Raw genomic sequence first — 24,527 nt, forward strand, 5'->3', positions numbered from 1 at the left:
TGGATGGATGAGTGGATGATGAATCAGTAGATGGATGGATGAGTGGATGGATGAATGGATGAGTGGGTGCATGCATGGACAGATGAATGGATGAGTAGATGGACGGATGAGTGGAAGGAAGGAAGGAAGGAAGAGTAGATGAATGGATAAGTGGATGGATGAGTGGATGATGAATCAGTAGATGGATGGATGAGTGGATGGATGAATGGATGGATGAGTGGGTGGATGCATGGACGGATGAATGGATGAGTAGATGGACGGATGAGTGGAAGGAAGGAAGAAAGGAAGGAAGGGTAGATGAATGGATAAGTGGATGGATGAGTGGATGGATGGATGAGTGGAGGGAAGGATGAGTGCATGGATGGGAATGCCAAAGAATTCTAGCCAGGGAATCAGGGAAGGCTTCCTGCAGGGCTGAGGCATCTGAACCAGATTTTGAAGCACTTAGACAAGCGGCGATAAAGGCAGGACCCACTTCATCCAAAGTGCCCAGTACCATCTTAGGCAGAAAGCTGGTGCCTTAAAGCTTCCTGGATGAGTTTACTACTGAACTGGCTTTCCTACGGGAAGGAAGCTGGCTTCATTTCCCACAGTCTTTTGTTTCTCTCTAGGTAAACAGAAGCAACTCCTACACAGTAATTAAACTGATAAACCAAGGGAAAGTTAACTGCCTACTAGTCTCTACAAACACAAAGATACTTCAGCAGAACGAAAAACCCTAGTTCTACAGATAGATAGTTTTCCAAGGTATACTCAGTAACAAAGGCAATGTATGTCACTACCCCCCACCTTACATATGTATCTGAATATAGAAATTCTGGAAGGAAATCTAAGAAACTAATAAAAATGATTACCTGTCTATAGAGGTATATATCATTTAGTACCTAAACTAGGACATTTTTGAGGTTGAAAGCAGGTGTTACTGGACATTCACTGGGATGAAAAACACAAACAAGGATTGTCATAGGTAAACTGGAACATTACATTTAGCCCACCTAATAGGGGCCAGGTTGGAGGAGGGAGTGATATATACCTCACAGGGGTAAGAATGAAAATTCTCGATGCAGGTAGGTTCAGTCAGTTAAGCGTGGGTGGCTCAGTCAATTAAGCATTTGCCTTCAGCTCAGGTCATGATCCTGGGGTCCTGGGATGGAGCCCCACATCAGGCTCCCTGTTCAGTGGGGAGTCTGCTTCTCCCTCTCCCTCTGCCCCCCCACGCCCCTCCCTCGTGCACACTCTAATAAATAAATAATGTCTTTTAAAAAAAAAAGAAAATTCTCAATGCATACATTTAGTATCTTGATGTCTGAACCATGTGTATGTATCAACTATTTTTAATGCTATTATATTGTGGAGCGCCTGGCTGACTCAGTCGGCGGAGCGTGTAACTCGCTCTCAGGATTGTAAGTTCAAGAGCCACATTGGGCGCAGGGATAACTTAAAAATAAAATCTTAAAATGTGGTCCTCTTTTTAACAGGAATTTCAAAAGCCAAGGAATTTGGGCTTCATTTAGGGGCCCCATGGAAGAGCTGCCCAGAAGAGCACCCCAGATACAAGAATGAACTGACTGCTCAGAGCATAGTCTTTTTGCAGCGGGCAATAAACCAGCCCTGGGAGAAGGGAGCGGTACATGGTACATGGCCTAAAAAGGCTTTGACTCCGTGCAGGGCCAGCTAAGATGGGGAACAGCGGGGAATATAAACAGTGTGAGACGGACATAAAGCAGGTCAGGTTTTACACAATCATGGCAACAAAGTGAGATTGATTCAGGACTGAATGAAGCTCTTTATATTGTTTCTACTTAAAAAGGAAATGTATTGACTACAGTCCTCCTCACAGATTTATCTTTCCTGACATCAAGCACATTCATAACCTATTTTAAATTCCAAGGAACAATGCTGGGGTTTAGGAGAGTGAATACCAGTGTGTTTCACCAGAACGTTTTGGAGGCTGGGGAGAAGCTTCTTTGACTTTTAATTGTTCAGGAAACAGACACAATGTAGATGCTTTTCTTATCAGTCATAACTTCAAGTTAGAGAAACGTGTACCCGGTGGGTCTGAACTTTAGAACAAATCTGTCATGGGAAGAGCCACTTTGGGGCCATCTTAGAGACTATGTGTGGTGTCACTTTGGCCTCAGTCTCTTTTTTGACTCTCTCCTTTCAGATGCCGCTACTTCTTCTTGGGATCAGACCTTCTCTACCTAGACCAGAGAAGGTCTTGTCTCCTGTCTCCAGGAGCCACCAGGCACTGACCTTCTCCTTGCCAGCGGGACCATGTCCAACCGTGAATCCTTTCAGGGCACCCCATAGTCTTTAGGATTACAGGGCCATACAATTTATCACCCAAACAGGAACACCTGTGAGCTGGGGGGGAGGGGGGCCACAGGGGGCAGGGCACTAATAATAATCACAAGGGGACAACAGCCAAAGGCTCACTGGGAAACTGGAATGTGAGGTCATCTTACCGTAGGATAAATCCAATCCCTTGAACACAGCTTGAATTCAGGACTCTCCACATCTGGCCCCACTTTACCTTTCCAGTCTGTCTCATACTGATCTTTTTTTTTTTTTTTTAAGATTTTATTTATTTATTTGACAGAGAGAAATCCCAAGTAGGCAGAGAGGCAGGCAGAGAGAGAGAGGGAGAAGCAGGCTCCCCGCCGAGCAGAGAGCCCGATGTGGGGCTTGATCCCAGGACCCTGAGATCATGACCCGAGTCAAAGGCAGAGGCTTAATCCACTGAGCCAAGAGCCAACCAGGGGGCGCTCTGATACTGAACTTATCACAGGGTCCAGTCACAATGGACTTGCAAGTTAACCAGCATGCCTTGGGCCTTCCTACATCTGTGCATTTGCTCACACATTTCCTCCTCCTGTCTCTACCCCACCCTCATCCCCTGTCAGTCCATAATGTCCCCCTCCCCCATCTAGGCAGGTCTAACTCCTACCCTTCCTTCAAAACCCAAGACAACTGGTATCATTTTTTACTGCACTCATTCAACAAAAATCTGACTGCTCACTCTGTGTTAGGTGCATAGTGAATAAGACTGAAAAAAATTCCACCTCTTACGGAACTTTAAATTCATAGGCAGGGGGTCATTATCTCAATTGTGATAACTGATACTAAGGATGGACACAAGGTGATATGCTGGAGAATCTATTCTGTTATGGTGTGGACATACTTGGCCCCTACAAGGCTATGAGCTCCTTGAGGACAAAGCCCAAGACACCCCGTCTTACAGCCCTACTGAACCTACCACACCCTCTTGATTATAGCTGGCACTCAACAAACATTTGCTGAGTAAAGAATTTAAAAAGCTTGCTTAGTTGGTCCAAAGATGGTTCCTTAACAACCAGTTCTGAGTCCTCCATGAATCTGTAACGGGATCAAAGGGGAACCCAACTTGCCAAAGACCTTAGAGAAACACCCCAGGTCCTAGGGCTGTGACTCTCAACACTAATGCTGGAAGTGAGCTGAAGTCATCTGACTTGGTTCAATCCTATGCTGCTTCTTTAGAGGTTAAGTGACTCATTGAGATCACACAGCTGGTTAGCGACTAAAAGGTGACACAGGGAGCCTAGAATTTACTGACTGGATAAAGACTAAAGGACTCACTGGAGCAGAGGGCATCTGGACGACAGAGGTGACCCTGCTGGCTGGAGTGGCCAGAGAGCTTTGGAGTGGGGCCCCGGGGATGGAAAGTAGTCGGGGAATCATTCCTGTCAGCAAGGCCGGCAGGGGGAAAGGCACTGTAGTAGAAAGCTGGCCAGGGCGGGCTCACTTGAAAACAGGGTCAGGCAAAAATTTTACCTGGTGATGTGACCATCTGAGACCAGGCCACAGACTCACCTTTTCCATGGCTGACCTGGAAGAGGGGCCTGAAGTCAGAGCAGCTGGGGGTGAAGCAGGGCGGCTTGCCTCGGGACTGCCCAAGCGGTGCCCTCTCAGGATAGGCGGCTGTTCTCTTAGACCTATCGGGCACCAGCAATGCTCAGCGGAAGCTGCTCAGAGAAGCTCACATAAAGGCCAAGGGTCCTGGGGCTTCCCCAAATTTGTTTGTTGTTCTGCCCTATGTGGCAGGGGCTGACCAGAGTTAAAGAGTAACCAGTAACAAAGAAGTCTGGCAGGCAGCAGAGCACTATCCAAGTTATAAGCACAACACATATGCCCCTTTCTCAGACCCTTCCCTTGGTGGGTAGTCACAGTAATTTAATAAAGGCATCAGAATTACACGACTCCCTGGACCTGAGTGATTCCAGTCCCACAGAGAAACAGCTGAACCCATTCTTAGCAGCTGGACTGGGCCCCACCTGCCTCTCACCTGAGGCCCTGGGCCACCCTGACCTGTCAGGCCTTGCTGGAATTTTCCTTCCTGGCCTCTACCCACCACGACCACCATGCCAGCCTCTCAGGGTTCAATCGGGGTTGGGGGGGGGCACAATCTGCAAACATCCACTGAGGTAAAACAACAACATAAGTCCCTGCAGGTAAGGGAACACCCTGAGTTCTTCAGGCGGGCTCTCCAAACGGCCTTCCACTAGTCTTGTGCTCTGAGGTGAGAACAGAGCCAGGCCCCCAAAGGGCAAGGTTCCTCGATCTCAGCAAACCAACACGGGGCACACAATACTCCTCTGTGGTGGGCAGCCCTGTGCACCACAGACTTTTAGGCGCACACTTTTAGGCCTCCACCCACCAGAGGCCACAGCACCCCCACAGGTCACCACAATTGAAAATGTCTCCTCCAGGGGCGCCTGGGTGGCTCAGTGGGTTAAGCCGCTGCCTTCGGCTCAGGTCATGATCTCAGAGTCCTGGGATCGAGTCCCGCATCGGGCTCTCTGCTCAGCAGGGAGCCTGCTTCCCTCTCTCTCTCTCTCTGCCTGCCTCTCCATCTACTTGTGATTTCTCTCTGTCAAATAAATGAATAAAATCTTAAAAAAAATCTGGACAAAAAAAAAAAAAAAGAAAAAAAAGAAAATGTCTCCTCCAGACATTGTCAAATGTCCTGTAGGGATAAAACTACCCTCAGCTAAGCACCACTGCCAAGGGGTGAGCTCCCTAAATAAGCGACTCCATATAGCTCCAAAGACTCAGGCACCCGGAACTCCTAGTCCTACAAAATAGCTTGGGCCTTGAAGATAGTGCTTTGGATTGGGTGGACCTGGGTTAGAATCCTGCCTCTCTCTGTCTTATCAACTCCGAGACTCTGGGTAGGTCACTTAGCCTTGCTGAGCCTCAGTTCCTTCATCTTTAAAATGGGAGCAATGAAATAGCACCCACCTGATAGGGAAACCCTGGCAGTTACATAAAATGACACGTAATGATTGCCTGGCACTGTGAGTGAATTTAACATTCAATAAACATTTGGGATTATTTATGGGCCTGGAAAATTCCTTTTAGTCAAGGCTAGCATTTAGTCTTCTATTTCTGTGGCTTCTGATCTTCCCCCTTCTTCCTATGCTCCTTCCACCTGTTAAATGCCTTTGGTCTTAACCTTTGGTCTTAAGGAATCCTTCCTGCTGGTTCAAAGGCATCTGAGGTTAAAGTGAAGGAAAGAAAACACACACACACACACTCACAGAACCTTTCAGATCCAACCCTGCCCAGACCAACTCTCCAGACAAAGGTTTCCATTGTTGTCGAAAAACAAACTTTTCCACAGGGAGGCCTTAAAAGAGCCACAAGTCTCCAAGCCTCCAGACTCTTCTAGTTCTCATCCCCACTCTGCCCAGACCCTGGCAATATCCCTTCTCCTTGCTGGGCCTCGGTTTCCTAATCTGTGAATGAGTGCCCCCCGCATTACTACTCTCCAAGACACCACACTGCGTCAGAATGCCGCGTGTGGACAGCAGCTGGATCCCCATTTTAAGTAAGTGCTTACCTGGGAACAAGGGTCACAAAGACAAATGCACCTCTTTTTCCCTACGTTCCCCAAAAGCCAGCACAATATAGTATTTACAGAATATAGAAGAGGGTATTTGTTGCCATGGGAGTCAGATCTGAATAAAATGAAATCCTGCCAGACCATTGAGACCTCGTGCAAATTAATAATGTCGCCATATCTGTAAAATGGGATAATAATAAAGGCAGAAATGATGTACAGATTATTAGACAAACATCAAGAAAGCACACCCTAGGTATTCAGAACACACATCCCTTCTTTCTGGACTCTAGTTTATATTGGGTAATATAACTCTGTGTCATCCTCCTCCTCTGGAAAATCCTTCCTTCTCTCCTTTCCCAGGGCTTGTCCAAGCCCTCCTCTGCCAGGAAGCCTTCTCTGCATGGACTCCGTTTCAAAAGGTCCAAGGCCAGAAGTTTCCCAAAGATTGGCTTGGGGAGGGAAAGGGAGGAGGGGAAGAAGTTCCCTGCCCTGAGAATTTCCTTCCTGTGAATTCCGGAAGATTAACCCCTCCTCTGCTCCACCCCGGAATGGAGCACTGACCACAACATCTGTGTAGACTTTGAATTTGCACACGCATTAGGTCAGAATCCCATAACCACCCTGAGATGGGCAGGATGAGCTGGGATAGCATCCCCTCCCCTGCAACTCGGTCCCCCAGAGTCCCTCCCACAGTTCATTGCCCACTCACTCCAGGAAGACAAAGAAGAAGACCACGTGGTTTCTTTCCCCTCCATGGGAGGGCTCACAAGTCTCCAGCCCATACCCTTCCTTTTGCCCAAACCCTAGGGCTGTAAGGACTCCATGGTCTCTGGTTGGCTTGAATCCTACAATAAAACCACCTCCTAACCAAAAACTGGACCGCAGGAGAGGAAGGAATAGGCCCAAGGTCTCAGCCAGTTCCAAGGCTGAGTTAGAACGTGGGTCTCGGGGCTCTAGACTCGCCATGCCTCTCCCCACTCCCTCTTTCTCACCAGCTGCACCCCCTTCCTGTCTCTGGTACCATTGGCTTCTCCCAGGCTCCGCAGCTTGCAATCACCGCGGCTTCTTCCCCTGCCCTGTTTCTCTCGTCCTTTTGTCACCAAGACCAGTAGACCTCTGTGACACCGGCCTGCAGACCACCAGTCCCACCCTCCCAAACCCATTGCCTCGTTCCAATCACCTCATGACAAGGAGCCCATGGAGTCCAAGGAGTTCTGGAGGCTGAACTCTCCAGAAGCCCATTCTACACAACAGGGCCAGATTCTTCTTCCCTCAACATACCTTTGCCATGCCACTCTGCTGTCCAACAACCTGCCATGGCTCGTCTGTCCCACGGGATCAAAGCTCTCCTGCCCAACACACCCAGAAAGCTCACTTACCTACTCCAGCCCACCTGGGTTTGCCCTGCTCCCCTATGTGCCCCCTCCTCTCTCTCCTGGATGACCTCCTGGCTCCCTCTCAGACCTCTGGCCACATCACTCCCCTCCTTGGCAGGTCTCCCGTCCTCCCTTTCCTCCTATCCTGTTGGTCCCCCCATGAGGACCTCCCCTGACCTCCACAGCCCACAGTAGTCTTCAACTCCTCTGCACGTAGTCACCACTAGCAGTGAAGGGCCTAAGCCTGGTGTTCTCCTGGCCACATGTTGTCCCTCTATTGCCTGAGCTGTATGAACATTACCTCATCACCAAACTGCAAATGGCCAACCACCAACTTGACCATGTTCTTCCCACCTCCAACCTCAGCCTGGCATTCATTCCACAAATATAGGCCAGAGAGTCCCTGCCCTTGCTCTTGAAACCCTTCTTACCCTTCAAGCAATCTTAAATGCCACATGCTCTGTGAACCTCCTCCCTGTTCCCCAACTCCCACACCCCCCCACAAAGGAGTCTTCATCTCTCCACCTTAGGACCTCCCGGTTGTTCTCCAGTCAATCTCCCCACCACCACCATGTCCTCCCTAGACGCAGACCTTCTCCTCCTCACCCACAGCTGAGCCTCCTACAATACCCTTTACCAAGAAGATGTTCAATGAATAGGCTTCACAGTGAACTGAAAGAAACAGAATCTGCCCAGTTCTCAGGCCAGCCTGGGCTCCTGGGTGGCCCCAAGCTCCCCGTACATCCAAGTGACCTCTTACTGTTCTTCCAAGATTGGATTTGGGCCCAGACTGAATCAAATGACCTCTTATCATTCTTCCAAAATTAGGCTTTCCTCTTTAATTACACCTTATCTAACCACATTCTATGTGGATTCTAATTACATAATTACTTCAAGCCTTGGGACTTAAGGGAAAAAAAGAAAGAAAGAAAGGAGTGTGTATGATTACACAGGTAAGTAAACACATCAAATATGCATATTTCTACAGGCCGGATGCCACTTTTCTCTTCATAAACCATTTTGTAACCCAGAAAATATAATCCATGGAGGTGTCTAAATCACATTAAGGTTAAAAAGTCTTACTGGGTAGGATTGATGAAGGAGAACTTCTGGGAGAGCCTAACCCTGAGATGGGTTTCCAAAGAAGTTTGAAGTCAGTAACCAGCCCTCCCTCTTCCCCTCCTGCAATGAAGAGGGAGCTGTGAGATTGGGCATGGTATATTCTGAAAACATGACCAGCCTGATCCCCCTCTAACCCAAATACCCACTTTGTTCTGAATCCAGGCACTCACTGCACTCTTCTCCCCTTAGGGCACGCATGCACCATTCTCTCCCCAATCAGACTATGTTCACCCTGCAGGCAGGGGCCCTATTTCAGCCATCTTGGTATTCCCAATTCTCCATCCTCCCCCAGTCCAGTAGGGGCATCTAGCAGGCCCTTCCCCATCCTTATACTCCCGGCCTTATTAAAGTATTGACCTCCCGGGGCGCCTGGGTGGCTCAGTGGGTTAAAGCCTCTGCCTTTGGCTCAGGTCATGGTCTCAGGGTCCTGGGATCGAGCCCCGCATCGGGCTCTCTGCTCAGCAGGGAGCCTGCTTCCTCCTCTCTCTTGGCCTGCCTCTCTGCCTACTTGTGATCTCTGTCTGTCAAATAAATAAATAAAATCTTAAAAAAAAAAAAGTATTGACCTCTCCCAATCCACTAAGCCTTCTCATGCCACGCTACCTTTGTTCATGCTGGTGCCCCCAACTTTTATCAAGAATACCCTCCTCTGGTCCTTTTCTAGCCCCATGGCAGCCCCCACTCCAGCTGGTACTTGCCCTACCTTAGTGTTTATAACACCTGGGCACAAAAACCTTTTCATGTGCCTACTTCTCCCTTCAGACCAGGTCACCCAACTTTCTGATCACACCTTCCTGCTAGTAAAATAGCTTTGGGCATATTTACTTATAAGTTAATTATAAAATCTGTACTACTATAAATAGGAAAGTTACATTTTTCTTATGTTTGAGTTAAAGAATAAATAGAACTTTCACTGATGTTTTCTTCCTGCCACTCAATCGATCTCTTGAGAGCTCACCCACTGCTCTAGATTAGGAACAGCGTGAGGACAGCTGGGGTGTTTTGTTCTCTTTATATTCCCAGAATTTGCGACAGAACCCAAAATTTAGTAAATGAATTAATTTGCTCATGGCTAGTGAGCCCCTTCTGTGAGCCAGGCACACGCTGGGCCCTGGGGACAGAATATGGCTAAGAACCAGCTCTGGCCACGGCCATCATGGATCCAGCTACAGATGGCTGGGGTGGGCAGACAAACAATGATTTCCCCAACAAATGTAACAAAGCAGCTGAGACAGATGCTGTGATGAATGTTCTGTCCAGAACCACTGAATCATGAGAGTCTCAAACAAGATGTTTTAAACCGCTCCAGGGGATCAGAGAAGGCTTCCCCAGGAACACGCTGCTGCAGGTGCCATGTGAAGGACGAGCAGAGTTGGCTAGGTAAAGGGAAGAAAGAACACTCCCAGCTAAGGAAACTAAACAGGCAAAATCCAGAGGCTGGAACGGAGAAGCGTAAGTGCCAGGGACTAACAGGCCAATAAAACAAAATGAATGAACAAGCCCCAAAAGAATAGTGAGTTCCCCTCCCCTTTACTCTCCCCTATTTATCAAAACAGACCCAGCTTCCAACCTCTGAAGGGGTCACTCAGTCCCAATACCGTCCGGTCTCTGGGCCAAGCAGGCAGGTGGGTTTCCTCCAGGTCTCCCAGCCGGGAGTGGAGTCCTGCACCCCTCCTGAGAAGTTCAAAAGCTTAGGAAGACACTCCTAGGAAGACACTCCTGGAAACCATGCCTGTTGCTATGGGCACCACCAACCCAAGGCTCCTAGGCAGTTTAATTTTTTAAAGAGAGTATTAAATATTTTACATCTTCTAACAGCATGGTTTCTTCCCTGCTACAATGGAAAGGAACCCCCGGTGCAAATACCCAGCAAGGCAGCCCAAGGAGGTGTGCGCCCTGCCATGGAGGGTGACCTCTGGATTCCCTGTTTGCCCAGGGGGACGATCCTCGCGAGAGCAACCTGGGAATCCAGAACTGCGGCCACAAAAACCCCTTCTCTACTGGAGCCCCTGTGACCCCAGGAAAGAAAATTATTCACCACGATGCTTCAGGTGAGTGAAAACAGCCCACTTCAGGTGAGTGAAACAGTCCATGACCTTCATCATTCAAGATCAGACGGAGACCGTGGACGGTACCGTAGGCTGGCAGGCTGGGGGCCTCCTCCCGCAGCAGCTGTTCTGAAGAGCAGCCTTGCTTCTCTCCGCGCTCAGGCATGACTAACATTTCCCAGCTCCTGGGGGGCCTCGCCCCCTCACACCTGCCAGGCCTGGTTCGCTAACGCACCATGCCCAAAGAAAGGCCCCACAAAGCAAGCACAAAAACCGTCCTCCAAGGCCTGCGACTGTCTTGGGCCAGGCTCACGGGCCTGGCAACCCATCTGTCAGCAGCCGGCACCCGCCCCTGCTTAAGGCCCTCGGGCCTCCGGAGTCCAGCTTTCTCTAGCTACTCTATCTTCCATCCCTGTTGGGGTTTTTCTTTCTCTGGAGACTCTATTCATTTTGTCCTGCTTAAAGCAGCCCAGTTCCTCCTGTTGCCTTGGCTTTTCCATCCAGATCCCTGGCCTGCTCTCAAGCCCACGGCCCAGGCCACTGGGGCAGTGACAGATCTCCTAACGGCAGCTCCGGCCCTTCTCACCTCGCCCCACGGGCCGAGGGATCCTCTCCTCTCGCCGGCCTGCTGCGCATGTGGTCTAGGAGGAGAGGCATATACAAGAGTCAGCGGTGTGTGTGTTGCAGCAGCGGGGGACAGACGCCCACACAGCAACACAACATGAAAATGTTTCCGTTGTCCCCCCTCGACGCAGCATCAACAGCTACGCCCCCTGACCATCATTCTGGGCTTACAGAAAAACAGTCACTCAACCCTGGTGCTGCCCCAACAGATGCCAGACAAACTCTACCTGGAGACGAGCGATCTGCACGTGAGCAAGCTCCTTACGGGTCACCCTAGGAAACCGCTCACACTAGGAAAACGCACCGCTGCCAGGTCCCCCACAAATTCCGGCAACAAGAGAAACTGTTTGGATTTCAACAGTTATGTCCCGGTGACCTTTTGTACTGGGAAACCAAATTCAAAGGCCGGCCTATGGGTTGATGCTCATAATCGATGCACCAGGCATTCTATAAATGAATAATGAGTTTGCGCATTGACACGTGGGTAGTTCCGGGATCTTCTAAGCACCCATTCCTGTCACAGCTGCCCCGGGCTAGAACGTCATCCATGAAGAACAAGCTTGGCAAAGCGAGGTAGAGGTCACAAGTACTCAACAATCCTGACCACAGGTCCCCAGGCAGCACGTGCGTGGCCCCGTGAGAAGCCAGGTAGCCAGGAGCAGTCTCCCCCCAGGTCAGTCCTGAGTCCACAATCACCAGACACCTGACTGTCTGTCTGTCTGTCTGACCGTCCATCCCTGGCCATGTTCTGCCTCCTGCTCTGCGTGCCTCACCTGGCCGAGGCTGTCTGTCTGTCTGACGGTCTGTCCCTGGCCGTGTTCTGCCCCCTGCCCTGCATGCCTCACCTGGTTGAGGCGAGATGCCGGATAGGTCAGGGGTGTCCCAGGTGCCATCACCACCCCCGGCCCCACACACCCTGTCCTACCCAAACCTTCCCGCCTCAAAACCTGAAATAAACTGCTGGACGCCTACAGGGAAGCCAAGAGCCCCATGCTCTTGTTCATGGACACCTGTTCTACATGTTCATGGACACCTGTTCTACACGTTCGCCGACGCCTGTTCGAGGGACGAGATGAGCCTGTGGCTATGAAAGCACTTCTCTGACTGAAGTTCCGCGTGCAAGCAGGGATTCGCCCAGCAAATGGGGCGCCCTCCCAGCCCTGGAACATCAGAGCTCCCTTTTTCCCCAACACAGGGCACCCTGAGCACACCAGGCCACACCAGGTGGACCTGCTTGCAAGACTGAGTAAATCACCAAGCGACGAAAATCCCAAAGAGAAGCTTGGGCTCCAGCTGCCAGATCACCCAGGATCTCTCCTCCACACACCTCTGGCACATCCCTCTGCTCCATGGGGCTGACGGCCAATGTCTGAGAACCACCCCTCACCAAGGCAGAAATACAGTATGGGGAGAGAAGTGTCTGGGGACAAGACAAAGGGCCATGGGTAGAAGCAGACCAGAAGGAAAGGGACACCAAAAGGGTTCCTTGTTCAAGTGTCAGTGACGAGCTTCACGGCTGGCATTTTTACATCAGGTCTCACGCCCAAAGCAGCCCCCAGCTTAGACACATTCAGTTCTGGGTCTTTCTCCAGGCGGTCAGTCGGCTCTGCAAACACAGCCTCGCCTGCCAGCATTCTTTCTCTGCTCTGCGGTCTGTTTGAAAATGCCTCCTTGACTCCACCAATAACTTGTCTCCTTCTCCTCAACATAGCAGCCACCACTACCATGCATCAGGTAGCGGCTAGACTTGCATCATTGAGTCAGCCATAACCCTGGGAGGGAGGCACCTTTATTTTCTCCATTGGACAGGGGAAAGCCTGAGGCAGAGAGGAGCCACTCGCTCCAGGAGGCAGCAGGCTTGGGCAGCACCAGCACAGAGACCACGCTCTTCGTTCGTCATCTGCTTGCCCCTCACTTCCAAGCAAGAAGAGCCAAGCTCCAGGAGAAGAGATCTGTTCCCAGCTCGGGCCCATCCAGTGACATGGCCTAGAACAAATGGCTTCTCTCTGCATCGGCTGCCTCTGCTGTGAAACAAGGCTGATCACAGATGCCTGCTCTAGAAACAGAAGCTGAGCTCTCTCTGTAGCCCTGTGCAGGCTGCCCGAGAGAACTTCCTGAGATGACAGGAACTTGTGTCTAGGAGCACTGGTGGGAACAAGGGACTAAATGGCAAACTGTATTTTATTTTAATTAACTTAAAATGAATATGGCTGGTGTCCACTGGAAAGCTCAGCTCTAGTCTCGAATTCTAACAGGGCAGAGGCCACTTCTCTTTGGTCACCGCTACATTCCCAGAGCCCAGCCCAGACCCTGATGTGCGGTAATTATTTGTTGAACAAATCAAAAGCAAAGGACTTTTCAGGTGCTCTAATAAGGCCTCCTCTCCCACCCCAGCATTGATTTCCAGGCTTTCTGGCTAATGGACATCTAACCTTGGCTTGGCAAGGAGCTCAGGGCCTCCCAAATGCAATACAGCAGGGACTAGCTCTCAGGATAAAAAGTGCCTCTGTGAAGCCAAATTTATCTCCCTGAAATTCCTACTTACTAGTCCTGGCACATTAACTCATAGGTTTAGGAAAACCAAACTAAATTATGAAAAAGCACTTAAACATCTGTAAACACTATAAACTCAGGATTATAGCTATAATTCACTTTCTTAGTTAAGATGAATCTGATCTTACCTTGTAACAGTGTGAGGCCCATTAAACAAATACATGACGGTGTTTGGGGGAAACGGTCCCCCAGTGTCAGGGCTACGGTACAGAACAGCTATCGCTGCTGACTTTCCCATCAGTGCATTTGAGATTTGGGCCCCAAGCTCCATAACTGTGCCAAGAAGTGTGCAGCTAGACTTACAAGGAATAAGGCCTTGTTCTCTGAGCAGGGTCTGGGCATTCTGGCAGATAAGCTCCTGTTTTCCTATTTCCTTGATGTACTCTAAGTGGAAAAGCCTACCATGCACCAAGGGCCACGCACCCAGGGCTACGTCAGACACAAAGATGACTGTGATGCAGCCCCCACGAGGAGCCCGCCGTCGAGAGGTAGGTCAAACCTGCAGTGCACCGACTGTTTCAAGCATGAAACTTCAATCAGGAGTAAGACATACATGCCACAGTCACTCAGTGTGACCAAGGTCCTCACAGACATATCTACAAAATATTGACTGGGCTGCCTTGGAAGAGATAACCGGAAGGATGCTAGCACTGTGCCTTGACACAGCAGGAATTTACGGCCATGAACTCCATCAAATCTTGATGAACAGCTCATTTTAATTTGGGGGAAACCAAGACCCGGACAAGCTAAGTGACTTTTCAAGGTGCCCCAGGTCGTTAGTGATGGGACTGGACATAACACCTGAACCTTGTCACTCTCCAGCCCACCAGCCCACAATGCCCGCTCACTGTGCTTCTTCAGCTACCTGGCACTGGGAGAAAGCCAGATCTGCTGCCTGTTACTAGGTCTATCTCAGAATAAACAAAGGATTTATTTTTGTAAGACAGCATGCTTTGGACACTCTTGAAATCTCATGACTAACTGTATGCACACCACCTTAGAAACGTGCATTCAGGGGCGCCTGGGTGGCTCAGTGAGTTAAAGCCTCTGCCTTCGGCTCAGGTCATGATCTCAGGGTCCTGGGATCAAGCCCCGCATTGGGCTCTCTGCTCAGCGGGGAGCCTGCTTCCCTTCCTCTCTCTCTCTGCCTGCCTCTCTGCCTACTTGTGATCTCTGTCAAATAAATAAAATCTTTAAAAAAAAAAAAAAAGTGCATTCAATCATTTCTTGAGAATATACGCTACCTTTAGCAGGTACCAGTTTAAGGGCTTGGACAAAGAGATGAAACTTCTGGTTAAACTGGAGGGTGAAACACCCATATTCTTCCCTACTCTCTCCTAGAACCCCACTAAAAGGACAGTAGAAAATTCTGATTTTTGATGGAAAGAAGACGATGACAGACAAGATATAGCAACAGAATTCTGGAAGACAGAGAGCTGACCGCCATGCAGTAGCGGGCTCGGGTTTCTGCCTGCAAGCAGGGAAGGGAAACACTAAGCAAGTGGGGACTTCCGCCACAGAAACAGAAGAATCCTCTGGAATTGGAGGCACCAAGGATTAAAAGGGGAGGGGAAAGGGGCTAAAAAAGAGAGTGTGCTAAAAGTTTGTTAAAGGAGCACTTCCAGCCCAGGATTTCTCTCCTCCCATCTACTCGGTCTGGTCTCTCAGGCAGAAGAAGGCAGACACTGACTGTTTAGGCAAACTACGCCAGAGACTCGGGATGCAGACACAGCTGAGGGAGGTACACAGCTGAGAGAAGAAAGGAAAGAAGGGGGCAACCTTCAAAAAAGAACAGAGTAAGGGAAAATCTGCACACCAAACTGGGTATGCAGCCTCCTTTCCCATCAGGGTTCCCACAATGCAAGACATCCAGGCTATTTCACCCCAGGCAACATTTCTCTCCAGGAAAACCCAACATCCCCCTGAGAAAAGATCTATAGGCACAGACATCGAAAGCAGGCTCTCTTCTGGAGCCCACGATGACGTTGAGGCCCCTTCCTTGTCACACAAATGCCCAATCAGCAATCTTAAAATATAAATGGACAGTCAAGGATCAGTGGAAGAACAGTTCCAATGGGAAATCCAGTAACTGAAACAAGCAGGAAAGGGGGCTTGGAGGAAACAAAGACAAAGCAGAAAAGAGCAGAAAAACACCAAAAACAGAAACAAAAACATAACCTAAGTGAATTTATTGCACCCATGAAACAAGAACAAAATACTATTTAAAAAAAAAAATGTGAGCATCAGAGAATGAGGTATTCCAGAAAGTAAGTATGCAAGCATGTTTCATGCAAAACCATGAAAACGTAAATTTGAAAATTCAAAAGGGTTAAGAATAAACCTGAAGAGGTCTCTCACAAATAAAACAAAAATAAAATGAAAAACAAGAAAGAAAAAATTTTAAAATTATAAACTCGGGGTGTCTGGTTGGCTCAGTTGGTACAGGATGTGACTCTTGATCTCAAGGTTTTAAGTTCAAGCCCCACACTGGGCGCAGAGACTACTTTAAAAAAATAATAAAATGTTTGGGATGCCTGGGTGGCTCAGTTGGTTAAGCAGCTGCCTTTGGCTCAGGTCATGATCCCAGCGTCCTGGTATCGAGTCCCACATCGGGCTCCTTGCTCAGCAGGGTGCCTGCTTCTCCCTCTATCTCTGCCTGCCATTCTGTCTGCCTGTGCTCGCTCTCTCCCCCCCTTCTGATAAATAAATAAAATCTTTAAAAAATAATAATAATAATAATAAAACATAAAATAAAAATAAAAATTATAAACTCAACCCAGGAAGTCCAACATCCAACTAATAGAGGAGTTCCAAAGACAAAAGAAAAAAAGGAACTTACCAAGGAAAAATATAAGAAAATTTCCCAAAACTGAAGAACTTGAGTCTTCAGATCAAAACAGTACACTAAAAGACCTCGCACAATAATTTTAAAAGCAAGAAAATTTCCACTACAGAGAAAGAGAGATGATCCTAAAACTTGCAGTGAGAAAAAAGCAGGTTACCCATAGGTGATCAAGAATCCAAATGGCATCTGAATTTTTGCCATTATTATTGGAACCTAGAAGACAGTGGAGCAATGCTTTCGAAATTCCAAGGGACCATGGCTTTCAACCTAAAATTCTAGACAAATTAAACCACTAATCAGGGGCACCAGGGTGGCTCAGTTGGTTAAGCGGTTGCCTTCGCCTCAGGTCATGATCCCAGGGTCTTGGGATCGAATCCCACCATCAAGCTCCCTGCTCCACGGAGAGCCTGCTTCTCCCTCTCCCTCTGCCTGCTGCTCTGCCTACTTGTGCTCTCTATCTCTCTCTGTCAAATAAATAAATAAAATCCTGAAGAAAAAAAAAACCCACCAATTAAGTATAAATGTTGAATAAGGAGATTTCAGATGTGCAAGTTTGAAATGAACCTCCACAGACCCTCTCTTAGAACCTCCTAGGAAAATAAACCAAGAAAGAGGAAACAAAGGATCCAGCTCAGGACAAGGTAAAGGAATTCCCAGGATGAGTCAAGTCACAGGCCTATAGGTCAATCAACCCAGGAAAGCGGAAAGGGTTGGAGGCCTCTGGGAGGGAGGTCTCCAAGGGAAAAATGGTAATAAAATAAAGAGGAACATGTGTTATAAAATTCTTTCAGAGACTTGGAGAGTTAGTAATAAGTACATAGAAAACAAAATGGAAAAAAGAAGGCAATGATCAACTAAAAAAAAATGATGTACAAGAGAGGAAATATAGCACAAGTATAAAGTTCAGCCATGAACACTATTTACACAGCCAAGATAATGTAAGCATTGAATATTAATATAACCCAAAACTGTGATATAACCATATGGGGAAGACAGTGTGAAGAGAGGTATGTGGAGAGGAGAGGGACTAAGGGCTTCTCTAATCCATGGTAGAACATCAAGGAATAATATCCAAACTGAATAATCAGGAAACAGAACTGTTAGCAGGCAACTCACAAATATAACAGTACTATCAGGAAAAATAGCTAATAGAGTTGGAAGTGACTGTAGTAGGCAGAATAATGGCCCCTCAAAGATGGTGTCCATATCCTAATCCCCGAGCCTATAAACATGTTATCTGGCATAGGGGAATTACGGTTGCAAACAGAATAAAGGTTGCTGATCAAGGGCACTTAAAATAAGATTGCTAGATGACGCAGGCGAGCCCAAAGTACCCCCAGTGTAGGGAGTCAGAGGAAGATGGGACTCTGTGAGAAGTTAGAGGGATGCAGTGGGAGGGGCCTCAGCCAGCCGGCTCCAGCGCAGGAAGGGGGCCAGGGGCCAGGGAAGGCAGGCAGCCTTCAGAAGCGAGAAGACTGCAACTAAGGACACAGATTCTTCCCAAAAGGGAATACAGCCCTGCTACCACCTTTATTTTAGCCCAGTGAGAACCTTTTCAGACTTCTAACCTACATAACCATAAAATGAATTTATGTTGCTTCAAGCCACTATGTTGGTGGTAATTTGTTACTGCAGCAATAGAAAATCACATTCAGTGACGGACTCCGGGGAGTAATTGCTGGAATGAGAAGGGGTGACACAGCGTTTCTTTATAAGCCTTGCAGTGCTACTTGACTTTAAAAAGTATACACACCCACAAACACACTTTTAAAAAGCATGTGTGTATATTACATACACACACATATACACATATATACATAAATAAAATAGGACTTTGATGTAAATTAAAATTGCATTTAAAAAGGGATGAAACATAGATTCAGTCTTGCCAGATCTCACAATCTGGTAGAAAAGACAGACGGGGAATCAGCTACTGCTGAACACAGGAAGAAAAGCACCTTTCAGATGTGAGGAGAGCCTAAAAGGAGGAGGAGGAGTTAGCCAGGCCGAAGAGAAAAGGCCCTCCTTGAGGGACAAGCTCTGGAGGGAGGGAAAACCTGGTTTCTGGGGACATGTAGAAGTGTTTGTGACTGGGACATCCAGTGGGTCTGGCAGAGCCAGCAGGAAGGGCCGGGGGCATGGGGCAGCTCTCCACACAACCAGGCTTGGTGCTGCCGCACTGCTGGCTTCTCCAGCTGGGCACAGGACCTGCTGTGCATGATTCAAGTGGACATGGGTAAGTGAAGGACCGTATACACACAGTATTTTCCTGGACCATCAGTTGTACTCAATAGCAGAGCATATATTTTTTTAAAGACTTTATTTATTCATTTGAGAGAGAAATAAAAAGAAAGAGAGAGAGAACAAGGAGCAGAGGAAGGGGTAGAGGAGAGGAGAAGCAGTCTCCCCACCAAGTGGGTAGCTGGACGTGGGGCTCAATCCCAGAACCCCAAGATCACAACGTGAGCTGAAGTCGGATGCCTAACTGACTGAGCCACCCAGGCACCCCAACAGTAAAGCATTTTATTTTATTTTATTTATTTTTTTTTTTTAAAGATTTTATTTATTTATTTGTAAGAGAGAGAGAGTGAGAGCGAGCACAGGCAGACAGAGTGGAAGGCAGAGTCAGAGGGAGAAGCAGGCTCCCTGCGGAGCAAGGAGCCCGATGTGGGACTCGATCCCAGGACGCTGGGATCATGACCTGAGCCGAAGGCAGCTGCTTAACCAACTGAGCCACCCAGGCGTCCCACAGTAAAGCATTTTAAATACCTTTATACTAAAACCAGCACATAGAGTAGAGTACAAAAGTTATGTGAAATTTTTAACATATTAACTAGAGATTTCAAGGCAACTGCTTGCTTGCAAGGCCAGCTTTAGACACTAAACTATCTGCTGACCACTGAGAACCAAGACTCAATCTTCTTTGTAATTGGTCTGAGTCAGAAGAAAATTTTAAAGCACTACACCAAGCATCCATCAAAGCACCAGGAACTTCATACCTGCAACCTGTCAGTGGGTGCCTACCCTATTTGTGCCTAGCTTCCTTTGGGTCCTAATCGACATGAATCAGAAAGCTGAGCAACATCTCATTCTTTTCCAAAGGGGCCTGGGTCTTGCCACTGACTGTTGGGTTAACCCAGCTTAGGGAAACAAAGAAAAACCATCACACTGAATTCTTATACTCTTGGCCATAAGTCCCCCTACATCCCCGACTCTAAGCATTAAGAGAATCACAGACAAGAGCCCCAGCTTCAACATCAACACCCACAGCCTTTACAGTATAGGCCTCTGTCAGAGAACACACTGCACTCTTTCCATGGAAGGAAGTCAAGAAATAGGGCACATCTCTTGGGAGAGGGTGTCCCTTGTGTCCACAATACAGGGGTGGAAACTTTTTCTATTGTTGTAACTGTTTTTGTTATAAAAACAATACTATCCACATGACAGTGAGCCCGGAAATTTTTTTTCTATAAAGAGCCACTATTGACCACAGAAGAAAAGGGGGGGAACGGGAGGGGAGGTGGAAATCAATGGAAGGCCACACAGAAAGAAGTAAAAAGCAATTTAATTGGGTTTGGTTTGTTTGTTTGTGTATAAAACACATACCCACACATGGAAAGAGAGTGAACTCAACTGACTGTAAATTAAGAACAGAGAAGATTAAATTTTAATAGCAGTAAATGTATTAAAATATACTACAAAGCTGTATTATTGACAGTCAAGAAAGAATGGGGAAGAGGGGAAGAAGAAAGAGAAAGATTCAGCAGGAGGAGAGAGAAAAAAATGTATAGAGGGAAACGTGGGAAAGCAAGAGAGGACAGTGAGACACACAGACACGCGGGCCTATCCCTGCACAAAAAGAGGGAACAACTCAAGGAATCTAGAGACACTTCCGAGGCCTGACCAGGGAGCCAAAGTACACTACACCACACAGGCCAGCTGTTGGCTTGGGCTATAGACTTCAAAGTATTATCACCTTTCATCCTTGCCTTTGAACGACTACTGATCCGGTTAACCACTATTCACAGCTCTTTAATTGCTCATTGAAACATTCGGAGGCTTAGCTCAGGTCCCAGGCCAGAAGCTCCCTGCACATGGGCTGCAGTTCAGTCAATCAGCCAGCTCCAGGAGTGCCCTCTGAAAAGGGAATATGTGAAACACCATCTCATAAAACATACAAAACCCCGGTGAAAGTTTGAGGAGACAACGCTGCTTGAGTTGAAAAGAGATTCTTTGGAGAACTTTCTTTCGTTTTGAATTGTAAAAAAAAACCTGGGACTTCAGCAGAACTGGGTCCCACCTCAGCATTCTCTGGCCTCACAGCCAGCACACCTGACTTCCCACATGTTCAAGTTCCATGTGGCCCAGTGGCTCCAAAGGCCTCAGCTGACCCTACAGCAAAGCAGCCTCTACCACACTCTGCAGGCTGAGGGTCAACAGGAGAGATCCCAAGGATACTCCACGGCCACCCCAAGCCCAGGCAGGTCCACCCACTCCCACCCCTGTCTAAACCAAGCCTCTTCTTGTTTCCCTCACTCCAGGGCTGCAGAAATCTGCTCTCTCCCAGCTGGTAGCTCCCTCCCTCCTCCAAGCTTGGAGGCCAGTGTTTTCCCCTTCCCCACCTGACCTGCCTCCAACCTCTCTCTTCTTCAACGTGTTTCCTCCTCACTTTCTCCATCCCATTTTAGAATCTCAGAGAAGGAGGGAGTAAGAGCTACATATAGAACATGGGACCTCGAATCACCAAACCTGGGTTCCTGTCCCAGCTTTGCATCTTGCTACCTGTGTGACTTTGGACAAATCACCAAACCTTCCCAATCCCTCAAATTCTTCGGTGAGGGGGGCGAAACCTGGCAGTCAGTTTTCTTCCAACGCTCCTGCTCTAAACACCTGAATATTCACCTGTATAACTGCAAACAAAGCAGAGAGTTAAACATACACAGGAAGGAGGAATGAATTCTAAAAACTCCTTTTCCTGAGCTTTCTGCCAATTCAAGTCACCCACTCAACCTCCAGAGAGTCTGTGCCCCTCATTCCAGGCCATTCTAGCTCTGAACTATTACATACAGTAATTCCTCATCAATCACACTAATCGAGGAAAGGTTGAATCTGAAGCCATCAGAGGCCTGAGTCCTGGAATACTTCTTTCATGCCATTGAGCAAGAATATGACTTTAACATCGTTTAGCAAACAAAAAGAAATGCTAAAATGCCCTCACAAACTGGACTTGTGAATCTAAGAACAGTGATGCTGTCAGGAACCCGGGAAAATAGTCTGCTCCAAAGCCTTCCGCTCTTTATTCCAACAAGGACACAGGCCCAGAGCGTGGAAGCCACAAACCCAAAGCCCAAAGCAGGTCGGTGGCCAGGATCAAAGCCAGCTGTCCCGCCTCTGGTCCCAAGCTCCTTCACCAAAGTTTTTTTGGGACCATCCATCTCCTTTTACAGAGATGGATTAAATCCTAAATGACCACTGAGTGCCCTCTACAGTAAATCTATTTTCACGTCCAGGGAAGGGTCCAGACCTAAATTTGAATGACCAGATGATTACCAATGCTGCCTGATCAAAAGCCTTCTTTCCTGAACCCTGCCCATTCATACTCGATGAAGAAAACCCCAGAGTCTGCTATCTATATGGAACTCTCTTTTAGGGAAGGGAAAATAGGGAAAACGCTGAACAGTTCTTTGTTCTGCGAGTAAGAAGCATCTGCTCGTCCCCTCCCAGGACTCCAATCTCACCCCCCATTATTCCCAATCCCTTCAGAAAAGTTCACAGAAACTGTCCAACTAGCAGGAAAGAGAGCAGGTAAGAGGAGGATCGGGCCAACAGGGGATGAGCTCGAAGGGAAGATGACAATACCCTTCCCACCTCTTGGCCCCGCAGGCTAGAAAGCATTTCTTTTCAGTTGCTAATTCCCTGCAGGGAAGTCACCAAAAACAGCTAAACTCAGGGCCCTCCAGCTGAGAAAGGAGCTCTCCGCAACCCCAGGAGAGCTACCCCTTTGCTAACCGTCCGCTGTAAAGTGCGCAGGGCAAAGGTGCCAATAGACCCACCCTTCTCTGCCATCCCCTCAGGCCAAGAGCCTGAGACAGCAGAGCTTGGCTGGCAAGGAGCTATTTAAGGCAGCATCAAGAGGGTGGGGCAGAAAAATTGCTGGCAGCATCCTCTTCCTCCACCCCTCCCTCAAGCCAACACACACACACACACACACCCGCCCAGTGGGTAGACAGCCATCTATCTCACCTGCGTCTCTAACGGCTGTAGATCTGAAGTCTCCAAATGTCCAGCATGTGCTTCCTGTCATTGAGGGTGCTGCCCCCATCTGCTCCCCACCCCACTTTCAATCCACCCCCTTCTCTTCAACCACCACCAAGCTTCCCTTCCATCAAAAACTAAAACTGAATCTAAATAGAGGAGCTCAAAAACCAAGAAGAGTGGAGACAGACAAGCCATCCCTGGCCTTCACTTATGAAAGGAAAAGGGGCGTGTGTGTGGGGGGGGGGGGGTGATGTCAGAGGCCTGACTGCCAGATAGGTTCCATGATGTCTCTAAATGAACCTCCCTCCCATTGACAGTGAAATCAATTCTGGCAATTTCAGCAGGTCGGCCCTGTGACAACAGGAGCATCCCAGCGCTCAGTTTAAAATAAAAATCCAAAGGTTCAGCCAGAACATGCTGGGAAAACACAGGGTCTGGATAAAAGGAGCCAGGCTCAGTGGGATCCCTTCTGCTTTTATGTAGCAATGTAGCAGCGTAATAAATTCTGCCTGCCCGAAGAAAGCATGCACTGGTGAATTTCAAAGCCATCTTACGACAGCGGATGCAGGGGGGATGCAGAATTCGACAGCACATCCCCCCATGAAAGGTACATAATGATTTCAGGCCTCTCTCCCCCTCTACCTTGAACGGCGCTACCGCTTATTAAGGAAGCCACATTGGAAAGCAACCAGGTGGGAGCTAGGGATGCCCGGGGAATTCGGAGAAAGGAGTTGCTTTCCGTCCAAGTCGGTGATGAGCTGCCCAGCAAGATGATGCCAGTCACTCCGGGGGGATGAAGCAGCATGGGCGGATGGGCTCGCACGGTGTTCCCGGACCCACACACGTACCCGCTCATTCAGGCGGGTCCTAGGCCAGACCGATCGTCCTAGCGCCCCTCCCGCCGCCCTCTCCTCCCGGGGGATGCTGATGAATGAACACACCTGCGATGCCTCCATCCTGCCGCTCGCTCCCTCCTTCTTCTCTGGCTGCTGCAGAGGAGCCCCTCCGCGGTAGTTTCACTTTACAGCACCAACCCACCCGGGCTTTGATGTCTCCTCCACCCATCCATATTGCAGCCAGCCTGAAGCAGGCGGACATTCTCTCCTAGCAGTGGCCATGATCGCACGTACCCCCACCCACAAAAAATAAAATAAAACCTGAATCCCGGGGACCCCCCCGCACCCTGGGGAACTTTCCTGGAGAGACCGGGGATCCACCCAGCAGGAAGGAAGGTCCGGCCGAGGGGGACCACGGCTTTCTCCGTGACCACGGGGATGCTCTGGGGGAGGGCGTCCCCCAAGTCCCTCCAACAGCTGGCCCTTTAAACGCGCCTCCTCCGAGCGCGGAACAAAGGCGCCGCCCGCGGGGGCCGGGCCGCCACACGCCCCCGGCGCCGCGGCCGCGGGTCTGGAGAGCGCGGGCGAGCGAGGGGGAGGCTGGCGCGGGCTTACCTTGCGGGTCTCCGGGCGGGCGGCGCGCGTCCTGCCCCACTCGCACTACACGCTGCAGTTGGCCCCGCTCTGTTTTTCTGGGACTCGGCGCTGACTTCACCGACACTCCGCTGCCGGCCAATGGGCTGCGGCGGCCGCCCCCTCATTAGCATGCGTCTGGAACCGTCCACTCCGGCAGCGCCCGGGCGGTGGGCGGTGCCAGGGGGCGGTGCTCGGTCTGGCCGTGACAGGAAGGGGCGTGTGCGCCAATGGGAGGCGAAGAACCGCCCTGCCGCCCCGCCCCGCGGCATTGTGAGCGGAGAGCGCGGGCCCGCGGACGATCCGCGACGAGGCGCGCGCGGTTTCAGTAACCCTTTCTGTCCTGGC

At 49.1% G+C, this 24,527-nt stretch overlaps 1 protein-coding gene across 36 annotated transcripts in view; it reads right to left on the reverse strand.

Moving 5' to 3' along the window:
* The window catches only part of SORBS1 (sorbin and SH3 domain containing 1), a 226,497-nt gene extending 202,188 nt beyond the window's left edge, over window positions 1–24,309 (reverse strand). For 5 of the 36 annotated variants that reach the window (XM_059398177.1, XM_059398176.1, XM_059398180.1 and 2 more), the window contains exon 1: window positions 24,162–24,305. The gene's annotated coding sequence lies outside the window, so the exon portion shown is untranslated. Of the gene's footprint in view, window positions 1–24,161 lie in introns of all 36 variants that reach the window. The other 31 variants (XM_059398188.1, XM_059398186.1, XM_059398187.1 and 28 more) reach the window with 17 other exon arrangements.
* Between the last annotated feature and the right edge of the window lie 218 nt (window positions 24,310–24,527).

Source organism: Mustela nigripes, chromosome 4 (assembly GCF_022355385.1).
Source record: "Mustela nigripes isolate SB6536 chromosome 4, MUSNIG.SB6536, whole genome shotgun sequence".
Lineage (NCBI taxonomy): Eukaryota > Metazoa > Chordata > Mammalia > Carnivora > Mustelidae > Mustela > Mustela nigripes.